At 48.9% G+C, this 22,667-nt stretch overlaps 1 protein-coding gene across 1 annotated transcript in view; it reads left to right on the top strand.

The window, feature by feature from the left end:
* The first annotated feature begins 8,063 nt into the window (after nt 1–8,063).
* The window catches only part of Gsn (gelsolin), a 54,993-nt gene continuing 40,389 nt past the window's right edge, over nt 8,064–22,667 (top strand). Inside the window, exon 1 of the mRNA XM_051185302.1 lies at nt 8,064–8,109. The gene's annotated coding sequence lies outside the window, so the exon portion shown is untranslated. The remainder of the gene's footprint in view (nt 8,110–22,667) is intronic.

The following is a 22,667-nucleotide window of genomic DNA, read 5'->3' on the forward strand; positions in this document are numbered from 1 at the left end:
CAGAAAACAACAGGAAGCCAGAGTCTGTAAGGGGAGTGATGGATTGCACCAACAAATTTCTATATAGGGTTCTTAGACAGCTGGGATTTTGGAGAATGGCTATATGGGAAGCCACATATGGCTTTGGGTCCCCTGCTGAGTGACCTGGACCTGCAATGGGGCCACTCAGCAGGAAAACCAAAGCAGCATGCTTCTTGGGAACCTGTTATTTTATTGTCTGCACCCCGACTGCACCTGATTCTACTGCTGTTTCAGCTACAGACGATGGCTATGCAATCACTGCCTGGCTTGCTCAGGCCAAGACATGTGAGGCTGGAAGCTAGTGCTGGGATAGTGATCACAGCCAAGAGCTGGCCATGCCTGGTACCAGGGCCAGGTGTGAGCTCTCTGAGTAGTCACTTCCAGAGTCTCAGTTTGGAGATAAGATGGGCAGATGGATGGGGTGGGCTCAGAGAAATGAGTGTCTGATCACACACAGGTCACCTGAAAGGACAAGGCAGGACAGCTGGCTCACCAAGATTATTTTGAGTAAAGAAGTAAAATGCTTGTTTTCTTCCAAGCTTGGTGGTGGCACACACTTTTAGTCTTAGCACTCGGGAGGCAGAGGCAGGCAGATCTTTGTGAGTTCCAGGCCAGCCTGATCTACAGAGTGAGTTCCAGGATAGCCAGGACTACTACATAGAGAAACCCTGTCTGGAAAAACAAAACAAAACAAAAACAAAACAAAACAAAAAAAAGGGCGGGGTCCATTTTCTGCTGAATAATGCTGAGGGAAGGGAACAGTGCTCCAAGAGGGAGAGAGAGAGAGAGAGAGAGAGAGAGAGGTAGCAGAAGAAAGCCCCTGAAGATGACAGAAGAGGAGGGGCATATTAACTTGTGCCTGTCTTTTTTAACACTGTCTTCTCTCTGTTGCTCAGGCTGGCCTCAAACTAGTGAGTATGCAGCCTCAGCTTCTGAACTGTACAAGATTGTCTTATGTATTTGTTTGCATGTATATGTGTATTGGGGTGTGTGTGCGCGTATGTATATAGAAAATAAGTCAATCTGAAGTGTCTTCCTCAGTCACTACACACACACATGCACACTCATGCACTTTTATTTGAGACAGGATCTCACTGTGTAGCCCTGGCTGCTCTGGAATGCGCTCTGTTGACCAGGCTGGCCTTGAACTCACAGAGATCCACCGGCCTCCTGAGTGTTCAGGTTAAAGGTGCACAACTCCAAGTCTGGCTCCACTTTTTTTTTTGTTTTTGAGACAGGGTCACTCTCTTCTGGGGTTTACCTGTCTGTCCAGCAGGCCCCAGGAAGGATTCTCTGGTCCCCTCCCCAGCCCTGGAGTTACAGGCACCCTGGGGCTTCTTGGAGAGCTGGAGCTGGAACTCAGGCCCTCCGGCTTCTGTGACAAGCACCAACTTTGCTTAGCCTTTAGTTTCCTTGACTAAAATCTCAACCTCAGCCCTGTCAGGGGTTCTGCTGAGTTTTATTTTTTCAAAGTTTTTTTTTTTTTAATCCCAAAGAAGGAAGTGTATTGCCAGCTGATTGTGTTTCAACCCTAAGACAGGTTGCCACATCTGAAAAGCCCATTGTTCTGTATGCTGATAATTTAAGTCTGTCAATGGTACAGTCCTGTATACAAAGCACCGCCCCTCCTCCCACTGGTGACCTGCACGGACAGCCTAATGCCTTCTGGTCTGCAGCACCCAGAAGAGCAGGGCTGGCCTTTCACAGACAGCTGGCCTGATTCATCAGAACAAAGGCTGCTCTTCCTGCTAAATCCCTGGCAGGCAAAAGTGGGCTGTGAGGCCAGCAGGGCCCCATGCCCCTCTCTTTCTCTCTCTCTCCCTTTCTGTGGCAGTTACTTTTCTTTTTTTTTTTTTTTTTTTTTTTTTTTTTTTTTTTTTTTTTTTGAGACAGGGTTTCTCTTTATAAGGGCTCTGGCCTGGAGCTCACAGAGATCTGCCTGACTCTGCCTCCTGAGCACTAAGATCAAAGATGGTGTGCCCCACCACTGCCCAGCTTGGTTATTTTTCTATTGCTGTGACAAAACACCATGATTAAAGCCACTTATTAGAAGGAAGAGATTCCAGACCCCCTGAACACGGATCTCAGTTAGAAGGCCTGGGCAGTCTAAGGGACCTCAGACTGTGGATTCAGGATGAATTCCTGGTGCATGAAAGGACTTTGGGAGCACATTCCCCATGGAGGGATACTCCCTTAACCTAGAGGCAGGAGGGAGGGCCTAGTCCCTACTCCAAATGACTTGACAGATTTAGATGACCCCTCCTGGAAGGCATCACCCTCCCTGTGGAATGGGGGGGAATGGGATGGAAGGGTGGTGGGGAGGCATGGGAGGGCGGGAGGGGGGAGAGGAACTGGATCGACATGTAAAATAAGAAAAATAAGTAAGTAAATAAAAAAGAAGGAAGAGTTTCAGAGGGTGAGTGTATGTATTGGGTGTACTGAGAACCTCCAAAAGCCCTTTGCCCACATTCGGGAGCCACATTCCTCCCCACCCTCAATGACTCAGTGCCAACGAGCCCCACCATCACTAGCAGCCAGTCTGACAGCATATTTTCCATATGCACATGATCCATATCCCCTATAAAGGCCACTCTCACAACCTGTTCCACAGCTGTCTCCATCCCTCTCAAAGGCAGTCATTTTGCATCCTTCCTCTCCAGTAAATCTCCTACATGAGGTCTGTTATGTGGTATGACTTTTGTGGCACTCCATGTTCCCTGATTGCCAAGATACTGGCTTCTGTTCCAACTTGGCCATTTCCCAGTGAAGGGACCATCCTTCACCCAGCCCCCTGCTTTAGCAGCCATAACAGGCTACAGAAAAGACTCAGCAAAATGTGCTGAACTTCCTGACCTTGCCTGTCCTGCCAGTCACTAGGAGGTCGCATACCCTCCAAGTGGCAAGGAAGCAATCAGAAGTTAGCCATCGGGCTCTGAACCGCTTTACTGTAATAATGGTGGAACAGTGACATGCAGAGCATAGCAACCGCCTTGGGAGGGCCTATAGGCCATAGCAACCAGTTAACCAATCAACACAGGACAGGTTGCCCAAGCCTGGAAGTGCACCAATCCTGAGACTGTTGTGTACTTCTAGACACTCCCCTTACACACCCTAATAAATTCCCTGCCTCAAGGCCCCTTGAGGTTCTTCTCATTCCAACAGCCATGATGAATGGATGAAGGGCCTGAGTTAAAACATTTAATTCGTTAAACAATAAAAGACTCTTTGGCTTTGCATAGAAACCAGTATCTTGGTGATTTGAGGTTCAGAATTTGGGCACAGGTGTGCAGCAGAGATAAGAGGCCTCCCCTGTGCTGAGCCTCGGTTTCTCCATCTGGAAAGTGGGAGTCAGAGTGGTGCTGAGCTGAACTGTTGTTACATTTGGGTTTTCTTCAAGAGGAGCAAGTGATCTTAGATCCATCCCTTGAGTCCCCCAGATGAAATAATTGTTGATACTGTATAGGACCTTGATCCGAAATTGCCTTTCACGTTGACCACAGAAAAGAATCGTACTAAGGAAAAATCTGGGTTCAAATCCCATTCTGTGGCAGTTGTAATTGTGCTTCTCATGCCATTATTATTGTGAATGTCATAGGACCTTCTGGGAGCAGCAGTGTCAGGCCTGGCAGAATGAAAGAATATTATCTGGCGCTTTGGGTCCTTCCTTGACAAATGTGACTTGAGAGGGGTGGGGTGGGGATGACTTGCCACAGAATCAGTGGGCCTTGCTGATGTCAGATGTGCAGAATCACAATGGCATTTAAACACAATTACAGAATCAAGTGGTCTGGAAACCCATTAACTATGGGTCTCATAGTTGGCAGGGGTTGCCTGTAACTGGGTCTAGTTCACAGGCACTTAGCACATAGCTGAGGTGTGCCAGGTTCAACCTCCCCAGCACTCAAACCAAGTCAAACCAAACTAAAACAAAACAATGGTACAAACACATTCCTGCCCAGGACACTCAAAACATTTTGGCTGGCGGTTCTTTCAACCCTCTCTCAAGACCCATAATATGTTCCAGTCTCTGTGTCTGACCAAATGCATCTCCTTCACTAATTAATCCACTGAAAATGTTGTTCAGCCCTTGCTCTGTGCTGGACACTATTTGACAGTGGGGCTATAGTTGAAAATCAAGCAGACATATTTTCCCCTTCCACTGAGTCCCAGTGGAATGACATGTGACATCAGAGAGTAGGCAGGCGAGGGCGGGGCGGGGCAGGGTGAGGCAGGGTGGGGTATGTGCTGTGCTGTGCTGTGCTGTGCTGTGCTGTGCTGTGCTGTGCTGTGCTGTGCTGGGCTGTGCTGGGCTGGGCTGGGCTGTGCTGGGCTGTGCTGTGCTATGCTGTGCAGTGCTGGGCTGGGCTGGGCTGTGCTGGGCTGTGCTGGGCTGTACTGTGCTATGCTGGGCTGTGCTGGGCTGGGCTGTGCTGGGCTGGGCTGTGCTGGGCTGTGCTGTGCTGAGCTGTGCTGGGCTGTGCTGGGCTGTGCTGGGCTTTGCAGTGCTGGGCTGTGCTGTGCTGGGCTGTGCTGGGCTGTGCTGTGCTGGGCTGTGCTGGGCTGTGCTGGGCTGGGCTGTGCAGTGCTGTGCTGTGCAGTGCTGGGCTGTGCAGTGCTGGGCTGTGCTGGGCTGTGCTGGGCTGTGCTGGGTTGTGCTGTGCTGGGCTGTGCTGGGCTGGGCTGGGTTGTGCTGTGCTGTGCTGTGCTGGGCTGTGCTGTGCTGTGCAGTGCTGTGCTGGGCTGTGCTGGGCTGGGCTGTGCTGGGCTGGGCTGGGCTGTGCTGTGCTGTGCAGTGCTGTGCTGGGCTGTGCTGTGCTGGGCTGTGCTGTGCTGGGCTGGGCTGGGCTGGGCTGTGCTGTGCAGTGCTGGGCTGGGCTGTACTGTGCTGTGCAGTGCTGTGCTGTGCAGTGCTGGGCTGTGCAGTGCTGGGCTGTGCAGTGCTGGGCTGTGCTGGGCTGTGCTGTGCTGTGCAGTGCTGTGCTGGGCTGTACTGTGCTGTGCTGGGCTGTGCTGGGCTGTGCTGTGCTGTGCAGTGCTGGGCTGGGCTGGGCTGGGCTATGCAGTGCTGGGCTGGGCTGGTGTTAGAAGGAAGGCTCTCAGGGACTGAAGGGTTGGAAACTCTGACTTAAGGCTTTTGCTTATTCCTGTAAAGATTTCTACCTTGACTGATTTCTGGTACCAGCATGATATCAGGAAGGTAGAACTGGAAAGAGACGTGAAATAGTACCCAATTACATGTAGCATTTTTACCACATGGAAATATAGCTAAAATGACCTTAAAATTCTAGCCAGTGATGAACTATGGTAAAAGTAATTTGGAAATCATGCTTTGAGAATGAATTTCCAATGTAATTTACTTAATTATGAGTCCACATGAATTGTTATTTATGTAAGTTGTGTTTAAATTGGCTTTAAAACATTCCCAAGATTTATGTGTGTGCTGGTGTGAGCCGGCCCTAGCCACCCTTGAAGGGAAGCAGGTGGAGCAGAGCAGATTCCCTTTCTGCCTCCCATCTATTTCTGCCCGCATCTCCCACCGGCCTGCTCTACACTCTTGCAGAAAAGCTGGCTCCATTTTCTCACATCCATTCTTTCTCCTCCATCCTTCCAAAGATGCCTCACCTTCTGCCTGGTAAAACTGGTTTTCTCTATCAGAATTCCCTCAGTTTTTAATTAATAAAGAATTTCTTTTAAGACAGCATCTCATGTAGCCCAGGCTGGCCTGAAACTGTTAGTTCAGTGGATCCTCATGCCTCTGTCTCCTAAGTGTCAGGATTACAGTTATGTAGCACCATGCCTGCTATATGAAATGCTGGGGATTGAACACAGGGCCTTGTACATGCAAAGCAAGCATTCTCTCTGTTAAGATATAGCCCCTTGCCACCAACCCCTGGAACTGCATCCCTGCACCCACAGGTGAGGGTATGAAAAGCCAGGCTTGGGGAGCATGAACCTGCTACTCTGGCTGAAATATGTTGAAAAAGAGGAGGGTATGGGAAGGATAAAGTATGTGTGGTTTCCTAGTGAGAGGAATCTGTGGGTGAGACATTCTTGAGAAGGAAGCAGGCACCTCTGAGATTGTCTACTGAATGTCCTGTGAGGCCTTCATCTCTCTCATCCTCATTTTGAGGATGGGGAGGTATTCTGTCAAAAGACTACATCAAGATTCTTTCTTCCACATTCAGGTGAGGATCCAGGACAAACAGACCTGACTCATACTGGGATTCATGGAGTCCAGAAAAGAAATGGGATGGGACACAGAGCCGAAGGGGACTTACAGAACCCTGCAAAGCAAAACAGACCTGACCAGAAAGAGCACTAGGATATTCCCTGAGCATCTGTGAATATCAGGAAGCGAAGGAGCAGGAACGTGCTTGGCCCTTCTCTGCGAGCATCGATCATTGTAGCTTTACCCTTATAATTAATTTTAGGTGATAGCTCTGTACTTTCCAGCTGAGAGTTACAGGAACAAGCTCTTCGCTTTCTTGACTTGTTTCCCCCTCTCTAACATGAGGGCTTGAACAAATGGTCTCATGTTTCTTCTATCGCAACAAGATGCCCTTCAGCTTGAGGGGGACACAAATTTAAGGTTCCTCTCCCATTGTTGGCTTTGGAAGTAATGTGTTAGTTATGCCCAGGCTCAGAGTCAGCCAAAAGCCAAGCAGCTTGTGCTTTTGCCTTCCATCCCATTGGCTCTATAGAAGGGGTGTGGGCTTCCCCTTGTGTGGGCACAATATAAGCCACAGCCAAGCCGTGTTCACAGAAGACCAGACCCAGAGAGCCCACCCTTTCTGTGGCTCAGTCATCTCTTCTGAAAACCATACATCATAGTGCTTCCCTTGGGAGACAAGAAAGGGAGGGTGAAAGTTGGTGACATAGAGTGTCCTGAGAGAGTAGGTGGAGAACTAGCCAGCTTGGGATTCTCCAGGCCTTGTGGCTTTCTTGACTGCACTCAATGAAAGAGCAAACTAGGAAATTCTGAGTTCTTCTTTCTCTGCTACTAAAATACCAGTCTTGGCACCCAGTAATTACTAAATCTCAGAACATTTCACTTTGTGTTGGAGGGAGCTTTACTCTGGTGAACATGAGCTACTGTCAGACTGGAACGGACATCGTCATTTGGTGCCATTCCCTGTGTGGTGTGTGACTTCTTCCAAAGGGAAGCCATGCTCATAGCATCCTTCATCCTATTCCTTTATAAGTGCTCAAGTGGTGTCTGATGCAGTGGGGAGTAGTCAATTCTCACACTTACATGGAAGTGCCCTTCCACTCAAGTTCCCGACCAGTGCCTTGAGGGAAGATTTGCTTTTGCACTAATGTGAACATCTGTTTATGAGGGATGATCCTCTGTGGCTGCCATTGTGCTAAGCATCTTTTCTCAGAGTCGGAGTCGTGTCCCTGCCCACCATGAGAGGCCCATCTGACAAGCTGCTGCCTTAGATGTGCCAAGTTCATAGCTCATTGTCCAGTGTCCCCGGGCTGGACACATCAGGCATTCCAGCCCAGGCCTTCTGACTCTCACACCTACCTAGCTACAGTTCATATTTTAGGATGGGGTTGCCTTGGCATTTCTCCTTCCTTACTTCTGGGTGACTTTAGAAGAGATTCTCCTTCATTCTCTTCAGTAGGGCAAGCTGCTGGAGACTGCACATCATCACCAGCCTCTTCCAGCAGGCAGCTATTTCCCAGTCGGAGGGCTTTGCCTCTTAAGGACCTCCCGGGACTGCTTTAGCTTTGCACCGCAGATTACCCACTCTTTGCTCCCAGCCTCGTCCTGTTGAGCCCCTGAGTTTGCTCTTCACTACCTTAGGCCCCTTCAGAACTGCCCTCCATCTTCCCATCTTCAGCTTCCTCCGGGGGACCGCAGAGCTCTTGATTAACTTTAGTCGGAGAAAGGATGAATGCTAGCCTGGAGCCAGTCTTCATCCTCCCAGCTGTGCTCCTCCCCGCAGCCTGCCCCGCCTGGAGGGCGGCTCCGGTACGCGCCCTGCCCATTAGGCCTCTCACGCAGCGCACCCCGCCCCGACTCCGGGAATCAGCTGGGCACACAGCTGGACTGAGCAGTCGCTGTCGCCAGCGCCGCTGAAGGTAAGGAGGCGGGCCGCCGGGGTTCCGGGCTTTGGGGGTGGATCGAGCTGAATCTCCTCTCCTTCCCGTGTGCACCCGAGCCTGGAGTTCGGCCCACGCGTGGGCATCGCGGGAGAAGGACGTGCTCGCTCATCTTGCCTCTCTCCTGGGGACCGAGAAGGGTGGCTGGGAGCTAGAGGTAAAGAGGAACGGTCCTTTGCGCCACGCCTAGATCCTCAGTGCTGCAGGCACCGGACCTCACCTCGACCCGCCCCGCGGGTACGGGGAACTGGGCCCGAGTCATCGTTGCTTTGGGGGTGTCAGACTCCGCGAGAGGTGACTGCCCACGCATGGTTTGAACAGTGGCCGGGTGAGGGGCGAGGAGTCCGTGCAGCGGAGCCTTCACTCCTGAGCAATACCTTCCTCCTTCAGGGCCCAAAACTGTTAGAAAGTTCCTCCTTGAACGTGCCTGACACCTTCATGACTGTCCTGAAGGCATTTAGCTCTTTTATTTCCCGCCTTGCAGTGTTGCATCCCCTTCCAGCCTGGAGAAGAAACTTCTGACCGAACGTCCACGCCTTCCTGAGTGATTAGAAGCCCCTTGTCTCAGGGTCTCCACCACTTTTCAAGCCCACCGTCCCTCAACTTTATTATAGCAACTTCCCCATGGTCCAGGACTCATGGGCTTGCTGGGTCTGCCAGGGAAGCCCCCGGTCTGAGAGCTGGGGTGCGGGCAAGCAGGGGATCGGACTGTAGGTTGTCCTCAGCCCAGACACTCACCCCTGTAGAGTCTCCGCAGAGCAGGGAGGATCTTTTCACAGGCATTCCTGGGGTTAGAAGCATTTGTGGAAGGTGTAGCCTCTGCCTTTGTTTGGTCTGTGGGACTTCTCAAAGACTTAATCCTGTCCATCCTGTTCCCCAGGGATGTGATTCTGACCAGGGCACCAAGACCTCTGAGTCAATTTATACTGACCCCCCCCCGTGGAGTTGCACGACCCAAGGGGGCCATCGTCACACAGGGGGGCAGTGGCAGGGCACGGGCACCAGCCTACTCTTACTGACTCCTCTTGTGGGACCTTAAGGTGCTGGCCAGAGGTCTCCCTTCCCCATAGTTGGGGTGCTGGCTGGTATTCCTTGAGAGACTTGAAAAGAAAGAGGAAGAAGGATGGGGACAGGGCACCGGTGGCGTCCTTCTTTGAGACTGTCTTCCTTTCCTTGGCCTCCCTATTTATAAATACCAGGGAAATCATAAGCAGCCATGGGAGCTTGGTTTGGCACTTGTGTAAATTACCCAGCAGCAAAGGTTTCCGTGTGAATCAGGGGAGGGAATTTATTTCACAATTTTCCAGTCTTTTTATGAGGGCCTCACAAGAGCCAGGGGAAGCAGGCAGGCTTGCCTGTCAGTCAGTTTCCTTCCCTCCTAACCTGATATGTCCTGACCATGGAGGGACCCAGGAGCCCTAAGGAGGACAGTGCTCTGTGTTCTTCCCACCTTGACATATCTAGACCATACTCAGTTACTTCAGCATAGTAAGAGGGGGTGACTAGTTCAGTTGGGTGAACCAGGCCTTGGAAGTGAGTATAGTTTGCCAGAAGAAGAGTGACCAGGAAAAGAGCTATTTCAAGAAGCAGGGACAGTTTGTGTAAAGATACTGAGGTTTTCTGTGCAGTCATGTAGACTGGAGGATGGGGCAAGGTTGGAGTGCTGGAATTGGGACTGTGAGTGAAGATGGAACAGGGTAAAATAGGGACTTAGACTTTACTACACAGGCTTAAGATGCCAGGGAAGGTTTGTGACCAAGAACTCATTGACCCAGTGGTTGCCATGGGGATGCATGGGGAAGGTCCCTATTAGAGGCAGGGAGGGCCCTGAGGATGAGTCTCATGGTCAGCAGTCAGGTCCAACAGCGGTCCTGGAAACCCTGGTAAATTTTACCTGAAAACAGATGGGACACAGCTACTTGGTAGATGCTGTTATTTAGTGTTGTGTATTTTCTCCTTTAAAAAAATAGTTTTAAAATAAAAAGACTATTGCTGTAGGTTCAAAATGAGGTACAGGCTCGTTTGTCTTGATTATCCTCCTTTTTCCTTCGAGGTGGACTGTCCCAGTGAGCACTGTGCCTGGGAGGGAGCACTCCCTGCTCTGGGGCCCTCTGGCTACTCCTGACTCTGTGTGGGTAGTTTGGCTCTTAGATGACATGTGTCTGGCCATAGAGATGTTATCATTCTAGCCTGTAGTGCTTTGATGAAACACTGATCTTTGGTTTTCTTCAAGGAAATGCTTCTGGCCTGGGCCCACAGCTGTTGAATATTTGCTGACCAGAAATGATAGGCTAGAGGGAGAGAGAATGTAAGAGAAATTACAAGTGCTAGCTTAGGCGTGGGGCTGCGTTCTTAGTTCTTTTATATATGGTGTGTGTGTGCGTGTGTGTGTGCGTGTGTGTGTGTGTGTGCATGTGTGCGTGTGTGTGCATGTGTGCGTGTGCGTGTGTGTGTGTGTGTGTGTGTGTGTGTGTGTGCATGTGTAGAGGCCAAAGGTCAGTTTCAGGCATCTATCACTCTTCACTTTATTTATTGATTTTGGTTTTTTGAGACAGGGTTTCTTTGTGTTGCTTTGGAGGCTGTCCTGGAACTCACTCTGTAGATCAGGTTGGCCTTTTTTATATTTTTATGAAAGCTTTTATTTGCTTTATTTTATTATTACTGTGTGTATGTGTGATGCATATGTGTGGGTGAGCATTCTGGGGTGCACATGTGGCAGCCTGAGAATAACTTAGCAGAGTCAGTCTTCTCTTCTACCTTTACCTAGGGTCTGGGGGCCAAACTCAGGTCGTCAGGCATCTGTAGGAAGTACTTGCTCTGCCCAGCCATCTCACCAGACCCTCCACTAATTTTTTTTTTTTTTTGAGAGTCTCTCAATGAACCTGGAGCTTAACAGTTCAGCTGGACTGACTGGCCAGTGAGCCTCAGGGCCCTACCTGTCTCTGTTCTTTCCTCGCTCAGCACTGGAGGTACAGACATGTGCCTGTGCAAGCACCTGGCTTTTCCATGGGTGCTAGGACAGCTCAGGGAAAACTGGAGGGGCTTCACAGTTATTTGTAAGTACTTTTTTTTTTTTTATTTTTTGGTTTTTCAAGACAGGATTTTTCTGTGGCTTTGGAGGCTGTCCTGGAACCAGCTCTTGTAGATGAGGCTGGTCTCATCTAACTCACAGATCCACCTGCCTCTGCCTCCCCAGTGCTGGGATTAAAGGCGTGCTCCATCATCATCTGGCAAGCACATATGTTCTTTACCATCAACAGGTTCCCAGAGTGTGGCTCAGTCTCCCATCTATTTTAGGAAATTAAGGCTCCTGGAAGCGGGCAAGGTCTTTTGTTAGCTGGGCGCCTGGCCAGAATTGGTCCTTCCTTTCTACTATTTGACAAACTCTTAGACATCCCAAAAGTCTGGGAAAAGTACCTCCTAAGAAAATGTGAGCTGAAGCAAAGACAAGGAGTTATGTATGGTAATGGTGTCAGGGAGGGGAGAGCAATGTTTAGGCAGCTGAGGGATGTTAAGTAAAAATATCTCTTCCCTTTCAGCTGAATGAGTGTGTGTCATATTTCAGCCTGGTGTGGTTTGTGAAGTTGGAGACCACAGGCAGGCTTAGTTCCTGCTGCTGCCGCTGGCGCTGGCTTCCCCTCCCCCTCTTCTTGAGATGTGTCTACTTGCTCCTGCCCTGCCTGGGACCACAGGGGCAATTGCAGGGTAGGGGAAAGAAAAGCAGTGGGTGTGGTGGGTGAGGCTAGGCAGCTAAAGGCTGGAGTTGGGGTCCCATCTGTGCCACTGACAAGATGAAGGGTAGGATTTGGCTCCTGCATGCTTTTTTAATGGACTCCAGTGTCCATTGCACACCATAGGGTGGGCGGCATACATCAGGCTTGCCCGGCCTGGATGGCTTCTGAGTCAGAGGGCTTTGTGCTTGGCATACGGACATGGTATCTTCTTGCCTAGAAGTGGCAGATGAGCCAGATTCAGTGGGATACAGATGTTCTGTGGCCCTACTTGAATTTGGACAGAGTCTACAAGAATTTGAGCAGAAACAATTGTCCCATTTTGCAGACAGGAAACTGAGAGTGGGGTTTTACTCCCAGACACTATCCCTTGATCTCCAGTTTACCTTCATTCTTTACTGTTTAAATAGTCTTAGGAAGGAAGAAATATGGACTCTATTTTGCAGATAAGCAAACTGAGACCTTCCCTAGAGGAGTGAAATGGCTTAACTTTCTCCTTACACTAACCCTGAAGTTGTCCTTATGTAGCCCACTCACTTTTCAGATGAAGAAACTGAGGCCTGGACCACCGAGTCTCCTTGCCGGGACGTCCCTTCTCAGGTCTTGTACTCTGTAGCTAGTGCCACCCATTGTTATCTCTTCATGGTGCCTTGGCACATTCAGCACTCAATGCTTGATATAAAGAATGGGAATTGGGTGTCACTATATAGCCCTGGCTGGCCTGGAATGAACTCTGTAGACCACGCTGGCCACAGACTCACAGAGATCCACCAGCTTCTGCTTCCCAAGGCCTGGGATTAAAGACATGTGCCACTACATCTGGTTTGTTTTCTATTTTGTTTTGTTACTTGATTTTTCCTGATTATGAAAGTCTCCCTGAAACTGGCTTTCCTAAGAGGAATCCAGAAAGGGTTTGAGCCGTGGAGCCTGGTACGGAATTCTGATGAGGGGCCAGGCCAGTGGTGGTGGTGGTAATGGTGGTGGTGGTGAATTCTTTCATTTTGCTAAATTGGTTAAGCAAGCAGTGTCTTGTTACGTTCTGACCTCAACAGATTTATCATTTGGGTCAAGTACATATCAAGCAAAGGATACATATTCCATGTGTGCCAGCCTCCAGGGTGGGGCCCTTGCTTTCCCTACTTAGAGGCTGTGGCTGGGCTTGACCCTTGTGAATACTCAGTAAATACTAGTTAAACTTGGGGAGTGGCTTGGTGGCATTTATGCATTACCTCTTCAGAGGACCTTTCTTCCTCATGGTAACAGGAGCTTGTAATAGAAAATTTGGAAAATGAAAGTTTTTAAAGAATTAAAAACAACAACAAAATCTATCCATAACTGGCACCCAAGTGATCATTACTGATTTTTGGGTATGTTTTTTTTTTCCTGGGCATTTTCTCTGTGTTTTGAGTCAGGGTTTCTCTGTGTCCTGGCTGTCCTCCCTCTGTAGACCAGGCTGACCTTGAACTCACAGAGATCTGCCTGCCTCTGCCTCCTGAGTGCTAGGATTAAAGGCGTGCGCCACCACTGCCCAGCTGGCATTTTCTTTTTGGAAAGTTTTTATTTTATTGCTTTTATGTGTATGCAAGTGTTTCTGCATGGGGGTGTGAACAGGTTAGTGTGAGTGCTTGCAGAGGCGTCTGATTTGGAGCTGTCTTGACAGACGTGGAGCTACCTGGCATAGGTGCTGTGAACTGGACTCAGGTCTTCAGGAAGAGCAGTCTCTCGGGCCTCCACTTCCTAACATTTCAACACCACATGATGGTCATACTGTGTGTATAATATTCTGTTCTTTTGCTTTTTTTCTCAATATGATAACAAATACTTTCTCATGAAGGATTCTTTAAACTGTACCTAGTTAGGCCAGTGTGTGTTGATTCTATATAAAGTCTTATTCTTACGGGCCAGAAGATTAAAATGATAGAATAATATATACTTAGTTTTTACTCCCTGACTGGCATGTGTCTGTGTGCTGGCCCTGGTGTCCTCCTCTGCCTCCCTTTCTCACTCCTCCCTCTTCTCTAGATTCGTCCTATTTATTCCCTCTGCCTGCCAGCCCCACCTATTTCTCTCTCCTGTCTAGCTATTGGCCATTCAGCTATTTATTAGATGAATCAGGTATTTTAGGCAGGCAAAGTAACACAGCTTTACAGAATTAAACAAATGCAACATAAAAAAACACAACCCATCTTTGCATCATTAAACAAATGTTCCGGTGCATAAACGAATGTAACACATCCTAAACTAATATTCTACAACAATAGTATATTTAATTTATTTTTAAGCTTTTCTTTTTCTTTCTCTTTCTGGTGTTAGGTATCAAACTCAGGGCTTCGTACTCCCAGCCCTGTTTTTTGTAAATTATAAAAGTCATGAATGCTAACTTAACTTTTATCACTATTATTTCACCCTTGGTAGACCAGCAGATACTTTCACTTAACAGTCATCTAACATCACACATTTTGGCTGTTCATAAACAATACCATGCTGAACACCCTAGTGAGTAATGTTTTTATATGTTCTTTTAAATGTTTTATTTACATTTCTTTGTATGTGTGTGTGTACTCGAGTATACCAAGGCAGGGGACACTAGGCAGATTTATGGAATGTGTTCTCCATCGGTGGACACACACACACACACACACACACACACACACACACACACACACACCAGGCTTGAGAGCAATTGCCTGGATCCCCTGAGCCACCTCTTGCCCTTGTGTTCTTCCTTAATTATTACAAATGGTGTTCCTGGTTCAGTTGTGAGACATTTGATAGCTTTCGCTACATTTTGCCAAATTGTTATTCAGAAGTGTTCATGAGTGTTCCTGTGTACTACTACCATTGGTGGGGAAACCAAATTTTTGAAGGAGCACTGTAGCTGGCTATCAGAAGTCTAGCTGTCTATAGACCATTTTCCTAAAACCTCAGAATTAACTCAGTCTCTCAGCAAATCTTTTTGCATAGTCCAGTATCAGAAAAGGGTGGAGTTGAGGTTCTCAGCCAATAAGCAGAAGGGACATGTCTGTCTTTCCAGTTTCTACTTTGCGCTTGCAATTTGGACCCGTAGTGGATCATCTCTCTGCAAAGGTTTTCTTTGCACTTGCGGTTCAGACCTTGAACGGACCACCTCTGTGCTTTGGTTTCTTCAATGATAAAGTTCAGATTTCAACACTAGCTCCATTCATTTTTGTTAGTTTGTTGTTTGGACCAGGTTTCCTATAGCCCAGGCTGGCCTTGAAGTCATTATGTAGCAGCTGAGGATGTCCCTACACACCTACCTTCATTACAAGTGCTAGGATTACAGTCATGTACCACAGTGCCCAATTGTTCGTGCTGGACAAGCACTCTGCCTTGTGCCCCAGCCCCAGCCCCTTAGGGTACTGAGATGTGCTGACATAATGCTTCCCCAATGTAGATCATTAAGACTCTCAGAATTGATGTTTTCTCATCAATTCAAAGCACCCTGGAGCTGGAGCAGAAGGGTGAGGGCTGTTGTCTTTGTATGGTCACATGTTATTGGCTTCTTGAACTTCAGGTCAGGAAGTGGGAGCCAGTTGAGTTGTGTGTTTCAGAGTGGGTTTTTCATAGGCTAGCCTAGGCCCTGTCCCCTTTGCACTTTCCTGGACTGTTTCTCCACAAAGTCATGAGAACACTTTGTTCTAGAACACTCCTTTAGAAGCAGGGGACTGCCTTCCTGACTCTTTAAATGGTCTTTTTAAAAACTTGTAGAATTTGTGGTTGCATAAAATTCCATTTTGAGAGTGGAAAGTGATATTTTAGATGCAGCAGGGCTGCATTTGGGAGCCTTTCAGAAATGTGAAATCTCAGACTCTGCCTTTAGGGCGGCCATATTTAGCAACTAAGAGAACAGGATGCTAGCTAAATTAGGATTTCAGATAAAGAATGAGTAATTATTTAGTATTACTATCCTTCCTGCAATATTTAGGGCATCCTTATAAAGAAAAACCAATGCATATCTGCAGTTCAAATTTAAACGAGCACTCTGCGTCTCCGGCAACCCTGCCTCTCCTGGCTTCGCTGCATCTATTCCGCACTCCCACAGGAGGCTCATGGGATTCAGCGTGGGAAACACGATGTGCTAGAGGCCTACCCATCAAATCCCCAAGCTGAATCCTTTTTGTAATGACCGCCTGTGTAAAATAGAGCATAGTATTTTTTAGGGAACTGATAATTTCCACATCTTAATGTTCCTATATTGTGTTTTCACACTACAGAGAACTATAGGACTGACTATCCTGCCATTAGGCCCACCCATGGGTCCTAAAGGTCCCCCGCATTATGAGAAAAATAACAGTCTATAGACGGATGGAAAATTAATTTATTTGTGGTTTTGCTCAAAACTGAGGTGGGTCCTCCAGTCCATCTCCACCTGGTTCCTAGCAAAGTGGCAAAATGCAGAGGAAAAATAAAGCTAGGAAATATGCATAGTAGCAGAGTTTCTCTTGACATCAGGGTTCCTATAGGTGCCCATCTTCACTGTCCACATGGAATTTTCCTGGAAGAATCCCAATTCCTAGGCCTCTGTTACACTGCATTGTTAGCAGCTAGAGGGAAAGATTCTTGGCTTTAGGAGAAGTCCTGGCAACTCTGGAGGCCTGTTTCCTCACCACCACAACATCTCTGACAGTGCCCAGTCCTAGCTACTCTCTGGCTTCACACTTGGGACAGTAGCACCAGCCTTTGTGCTCCCAACCCTGAGCCTGTCTGTGGTGACTCTGCAGGTGCCACTCTTGCCTGCCTTCTCACCCAACAAGTTCCCCATCTGACCTGTAGAGATGGGTCCCAGGAACTGTCTACTCCACCTTTTCTCTACAGGCCAGGGGTTCCCATGCCGAGACCGCGAGCATGTTTCCACAAACACCCACCTAGCTCCCTGAGTGCTGTCACTTGTGACATTTCAAAAGTACACATCTAAATCAGAATTATTTCAGCTACTGTTCAACCCAAGGCCTGGGAAGATCGGGGAACTTGGCCTTAGTGCATCTTGGCTGCTGAGCTTGGGTGAGTTCTCTAACTTGGCTCGCACTCCTCTGTGAAATGGGAATACTGCCTTCTCCTCTCCTCCCAAGTCAGCTTCCCTACCTGGCTAGGATCAAATCTTAAGATCAAGTGAAGGCCTGGTCTGTCCACTTTGCATCCTAGAGTTTGCTGCAGTTTTGAGAACAGGGAGGTGACACCAGGGACGATGCCTTTAGACTTCTAATGATTTGAAATAGATAGAAATGATGTTCTGAAGAATCTCCCAGACTTACCATGTTCATAATCACCCAGGGATTCAGTGAAAATGTAGGTGATGATTCCTTAGTGCTGGTTTGGGGCCTGAAATCTGCATTCTAATGAGCTCCCAGCTGATGGTGATGTGCCAGTCCAGGGGTCACACTGAATTGGAAGATTCTAAACCAACAATGGCTGCTTATCTAGGTTATCTAGCTTATCTAACATGCATGAAGCCCTGAGTTTTATTCCCAGCATGCTAAGGTGGTGCAGTGGTGCATACCTGTATACAGTGGGTGTGGTGGTGCACACCTGTATAAAGTGGGTGTAAAGTGGGTGTGGTGGGCGGGGGGGGGGGGGGGGGGGGGGGGGGGTGCACACCTAAAGTGGGTGTGGTGGTGCACACCTGTATACAGTGGGTGTGGTGGTGCACACCTGTATACAGTGGGTGTGGTGGTGCACACCTGTATACAGTGGGTGTGGTGGTGCACACCTGTATACAGTGGGTGTGGTGGTGCACACCTGTATACAGTGGGTGTGGTGGTGCACACCTGTATAAAGTGAGCCATTGTTGAAATAGTTTCCTGCCAAGTCCTGGAGAGGTGGAGAGGCTGACTCAGTGAAGCTCTGAAGGGAGAGAGCAGTTGAAAGGTCTGCAATGTGAAGGTTTTACACTTAAGGCAATAAATACTATTCTCAGTAAATATGTCAGTGGCCCACTTGCTGGGGGCACTCAATCTATTTTTGTATGTCCCTTAGCTAAGAATCTGTAAACCAATAAATAAACAAAATAAAAAAACAGAAAGAAGAAAGGTAGGGAAAACAACAATAAAAAAACAAGAGATAGTAGTGGCCTGCCAAGGCTCAGATCATGTAGCCTGTAGCCCTCTGTAAGCTGAGCAACCAAAGCGTCCAGTCTTTCTTCAAGTGAGCAGGAGGCATAGCCTTGTTTACAGCTTGATGCTGAGTAAAAGCTAGACCCAAGAGCAGCAGTCTGGCTTGGTGAGAGCTGCCTGGCTGTGACTTGATCTATGGTATCTTCCTTCACCTCTCTGAGCCTGGGGTCTCGTTTGAAAAGATGAGCGCCATGGTAACTGCCTAGTAGACTTACTATGTTGCCTGCAGAGTCTGATAGCTTGTAGGCATACAGAAAATGACAACTTGTCACTGGAGGTGGCCATTTGAATCCTTGGTGTAACTGGACATCAAGTCCAAAAGTCCTCCTGGTGACTTGACAGGGGATGAGAAGAGCTGCTGTGGCAGCCTCCACCACCCACAAGGCAGAGTGCTCCCTCTTAGCAGCCTAGATGGAGATCCCCGATGGCTTGCACACTGACTGTCGGTGAGCTTGCTGCCCAGAGGCTAGCCTTTTCTTGGTGGACAGCCCTGACTCTTGGGAGCTGCCTCCTCCCTAAGCTCTGAGGTAGTGAGGCAGACTCAGAACCAGCCGCCTGTAACTGGTCTGCTGGGGGCTGCAACAGAAACCCTTTCTTATTCTGTTGGAAGTGTGTGGGTGGAGACCTAGCTAATAGTATCATCAGCTCACAGATCTTGTTTTTTGAGTTGCTGTAGCCTTTCCAGAAGGGGAACCCACAAACTCAGCCGTAGCTGGGGGTGGTTGTAAACGCTGAAAGCTGGTGTCCATCTCAGGGAGAGTGTAGTGTTTTTCTTGCCCATAGATGGCAGCATCTGTACTGTGAGCAAGCTCTGTCGGAATGTGCTTGTGTCAGTCATGTGTGCAAGCGTCATGTGGCTTCTTCCAGGAGCATCTGGAGCTGCAGGGGGACAGGGTCTGGGGTAACATAAACAGATGTTAGTTTCCTGGGAGAGACCAATACAGAACAAGACTGCTTCAGTTTGGTATGGCAGAGAACCTGGTGGCTGAGGGGATTCAAGGAAACAGTATATACAAAACTTATACAGAGGATGCAAGGGATGGAACACACTGATGGGGGATGGCAATGGATAAGAACTGTAGTTCAAGTGGTTGGCCATGACAGACCACAGAGAATAGGCATTGAAAAGTAGATAAAGGGTTCTGGGCTTTGTCTTTGGGCTGTATGGGGCCAGAGCAGCGTCTGAGCAACCCAGTGATGTGGTCTGGCCTGCTCTGAGGAGGTTTGCACTGTGAGTGAGTCAGAGATGACTGTCCACCTGAGGTGACTGGGGGGGGCAGAAGTGTGCTCTGGGGTACAAAGGCTGATCTGGCAGGAAGTAATTGGGAGTTGGAGCTTGTGAGGGGTGGTGCCTGGACCTTTGTGTGGATGGCAGATGGTGTCTGGGGGTACTCTTCACTGAATGGGAAGTGTGATGAAGGAGGTACACTTGGGAACAAATTCAGCCCCCACCCCCGGGGGAACAGGTGAGAACAGGAGCTAATAGAATGTGCCTAGTTGTCTGTCCTTTTTAAAAACACCCCCCACTCGCACAGTGTGCTTTGGCCTCAAGGAAGTAGGGATTTTCCGCAAGATATTTGAGGACGGTCCACAGAGGTGCCATTTGACTCTAGTTCCCCAGACGGAGATAAAGGTGACCTCTGACCTCTCAGCCCATGACTCCAGGTCCACTACTATGTCACCTACTGACAGACACTGCAGAAACCATCAGTAATGTCTGGGCCATTTACTATGGTTAAGAAGGGGATTGTTAGATGGGCGGTGGTTGTGCACGCCTTTAATTCCAGCACTGGGGAGGCTGAGGCAGGTGGATTTTTGTGAGTTTGAGGCCAGCCTAGTCTACAGAGTGAGTTCTAGTACAGCCAGGACTACATAGAGAAACCTTGTATTGAACCCCCCCACACACACACACACAGACAAGAAAAAAAGAAAGGGCTTGCTATGCCCTTATCTCAGGAGCCTGTGAAGCCCCATTGTTCTGGGGTTCTGACTCTGCCCTTGGCTGGAAGAAGCTGGCTAGGTTAGCAAGATCTTCCAGAGTGGGCAGGAGCTAGCCTTCTGAGCTGCTGCCCACAAGGAGCTGACTGGGACTTTGGGTAGAGATGTATAGGATTGAAGTTCCAGGTTGTCCCTGGAAGGCAGGAGCCAGAAGGCTCAGCTGTACAACACATTATTGGTCTGGGCTTAGGATAGGATGGTTGTTCAGCCCCTCTTCTAACATACTATGGAGGTGGTGTTTGCCAGGTCTTACTGGGCCACAGTCTCAGAGTGAAGCACTCCAAGGAGCTCATAGCCTGGCATCCTGAGGCTCACTTTTGGCTGGTCAACCCTCCAGCAGCAGGTGTGGGCATCTTGTTGGTAGATATGAGGGTAGGGGAGATTTACCCATGTGACCTCAGACATTGACCCTGAGATTCCTGGGCCCCTTCCAGGTACCACCAGCTGTCATTTTCCAGTGCCTCAGCAGCTGTTACAGTATCTACTGACGGAGTGACTCTCTTCTTGCACAACTCTGTAAGGTAGGTAGAACAACACAGAAACACTGTCTGCCCAGATGATTTCTGAGCAGAAGTCTGAACAGCCTTTGTGGATTGAAAGGTTTTCTCCTGGTGGCTGTACTGTTTATTCATTGCCTCATCTGTTCCTCCTCACCAAGCAGAAGGCAGGCTGAGGCAGGCTGAGTGCCCCGTTCCTGCTCCCATGCAGGCTGTGCTTCCCGATTGCTGTGTCCTCAAGCCCTCTGGGAGCTCTGTGATGGGGTAGCTTCCCTCCAGGAGGAGAGGTTGGAGCTCTCCCTGCAGGTTGTGGAGAGGTGGAAGAAGTTGGGTTGAGGCCACCAAGTCCCCTGCTTGTTGACCTTTGGAGGCACCTGAGGAGCATGAGTCATGGGAGGGTGGATGAGTCATCCCCACCTGGCTGGCCTGAGGAGCTCTGCACGGGGAGGCTGGGTAGAGTGCAGAGTGCTGGGCTACAAGCCAGGAGAACCAGAGTCCCTCACAAATGGGTCCTGGGCTTTTCCTCCTGTAAGGCTGGTGCATTTGGTCCTCTCGTCTAACAAGGTGGTGATGGGGATCTGACAGGCCTGTGGATGTCTGTGTGAGCTGGAAAGCCAGGAGGGTCACTGTGAGAGTTTCAGCCTGAACAAAAGAGAACTTCTAATTGTGTGAGGAGAGAGGAAAGTGCCCTCCAGCCTATGGCGTCAATGGCCAGCCCACGATGTCACCATTGGCTTGCCAAAAGAAGCTGGAAGCCTGCTTTTCCCAAACATCCACTGCACACAGCTTCTGGGCCTACAGATGTCATCTCATCATATCCTCAGACATCCTTGTCCCAAGTCTCTGGCGCACTGACTCTTCTCCATCTAGAACACTCTCTCCCTTGCTACCAGAACCAGGCTGTTCTGTCTGCTTCCTGAGCTGCCCCACCACACCTGTTCTGACTTTGCACAGGGCTTTATTTGTCAGCAGATTCTGGAATCCATTCATTCACAGAATCATGTGACAGATATCTAGGCTCTGAGCTGGGGGTTGGAAAAGGAGCAAATAGTAAAACCTTTCCATACCTCCTGGGTCTTGTTAGATGGTTGCTTCCAGACCATGCTGCCCTTGACTGCAGATTTTACTCTAGGCTACTGGAGGCTGCTAGGAGTGTTCCAGTGGGAGACTTGGAAGATGTCAATAATGGAACCATTACTCTCTCTCTCTCTCTCTCTCTCTCTCTCTCTCTCTCTCTCTCTCTCTCACACACACACACACACACACACACACAAGCATGCACACACACCTAATGACCCTGCATGGTGCTGTGTTAGGGTTTTCCTCACTGGAGTGCCCTGATGCTTCATGTGAGACCTGGTGTTGAGAAGTCCTAGGAAATGTGTGCTTTCCCAGGATTCTCTTGGCTTTTTGCCTCCAACTCCTGCCCTTTCCCAGCCAATCCTTGTTGACTTCTGCACTGGAGCAGGTGGTGAATTTGGAGAGGAGAGCCACTGTAATCCCTGAGGGAGACAACGGTGGATGATACCCAGATGTTTTCGAAGACACCCATGGGGCCAGTCAGCTTTTCCCTCCCATGAGATGAGCCCTGGGCTATGATGGGGAGTTGGTTATTCTAGGCAAAAGGATTATGTGCAAAAAGCCAGTCACCTGTGTGCCTGAGGACTGGCGAGTCATGTCTGGAGACTGGGGTGAGAGTGGCAGGAGGTGAGGGGGTGTCTGGAGGGGCCTTCAGAGAGGAGTGATTTGATTGATGGTGTTTCAGAGCAGGCAGAGAGGAAGGTGGGTCAGCGAGGGCAATGCTGGCATCTCGTAGGAGAGAATGTGTGTTACCAGTGAAGCCCTGTCACTTTCCTTCATGAAACAGACACACACATGCACACAGACATACACACAGATACACAAACATACACACACACACACACACAGACAGACACACAGACATACACACACATACACACAGACAGACATACAGACATACACACAGACATACACACAGACACACAGACATACACACACATACACACAGACATACAGACAGACACACAAACATACACACAGACATACAGACATACACACAGACATACACACAGACAGACATACACACAGACATACACACAGACATACACACATACAGACAGACACACAGACATACACACACATACACACAGACAGACACA

The sequence above is a fragment of the Phodopus roborovskii genome, unplaced genomic scaffold (genome assembly GCF_943737965.1).
Source record: "Phodopus roborovskii unplaced genomic scaffold, PHOROB, whole genome shotgun sequence".
NCBI classification, from domain to species: domain Eukaryota; kingdom Metazoa; phylum Chordata; class Mammalia; order Rodentia; family Cricetidae; genus Phodopus; species Phodopus roborovskii.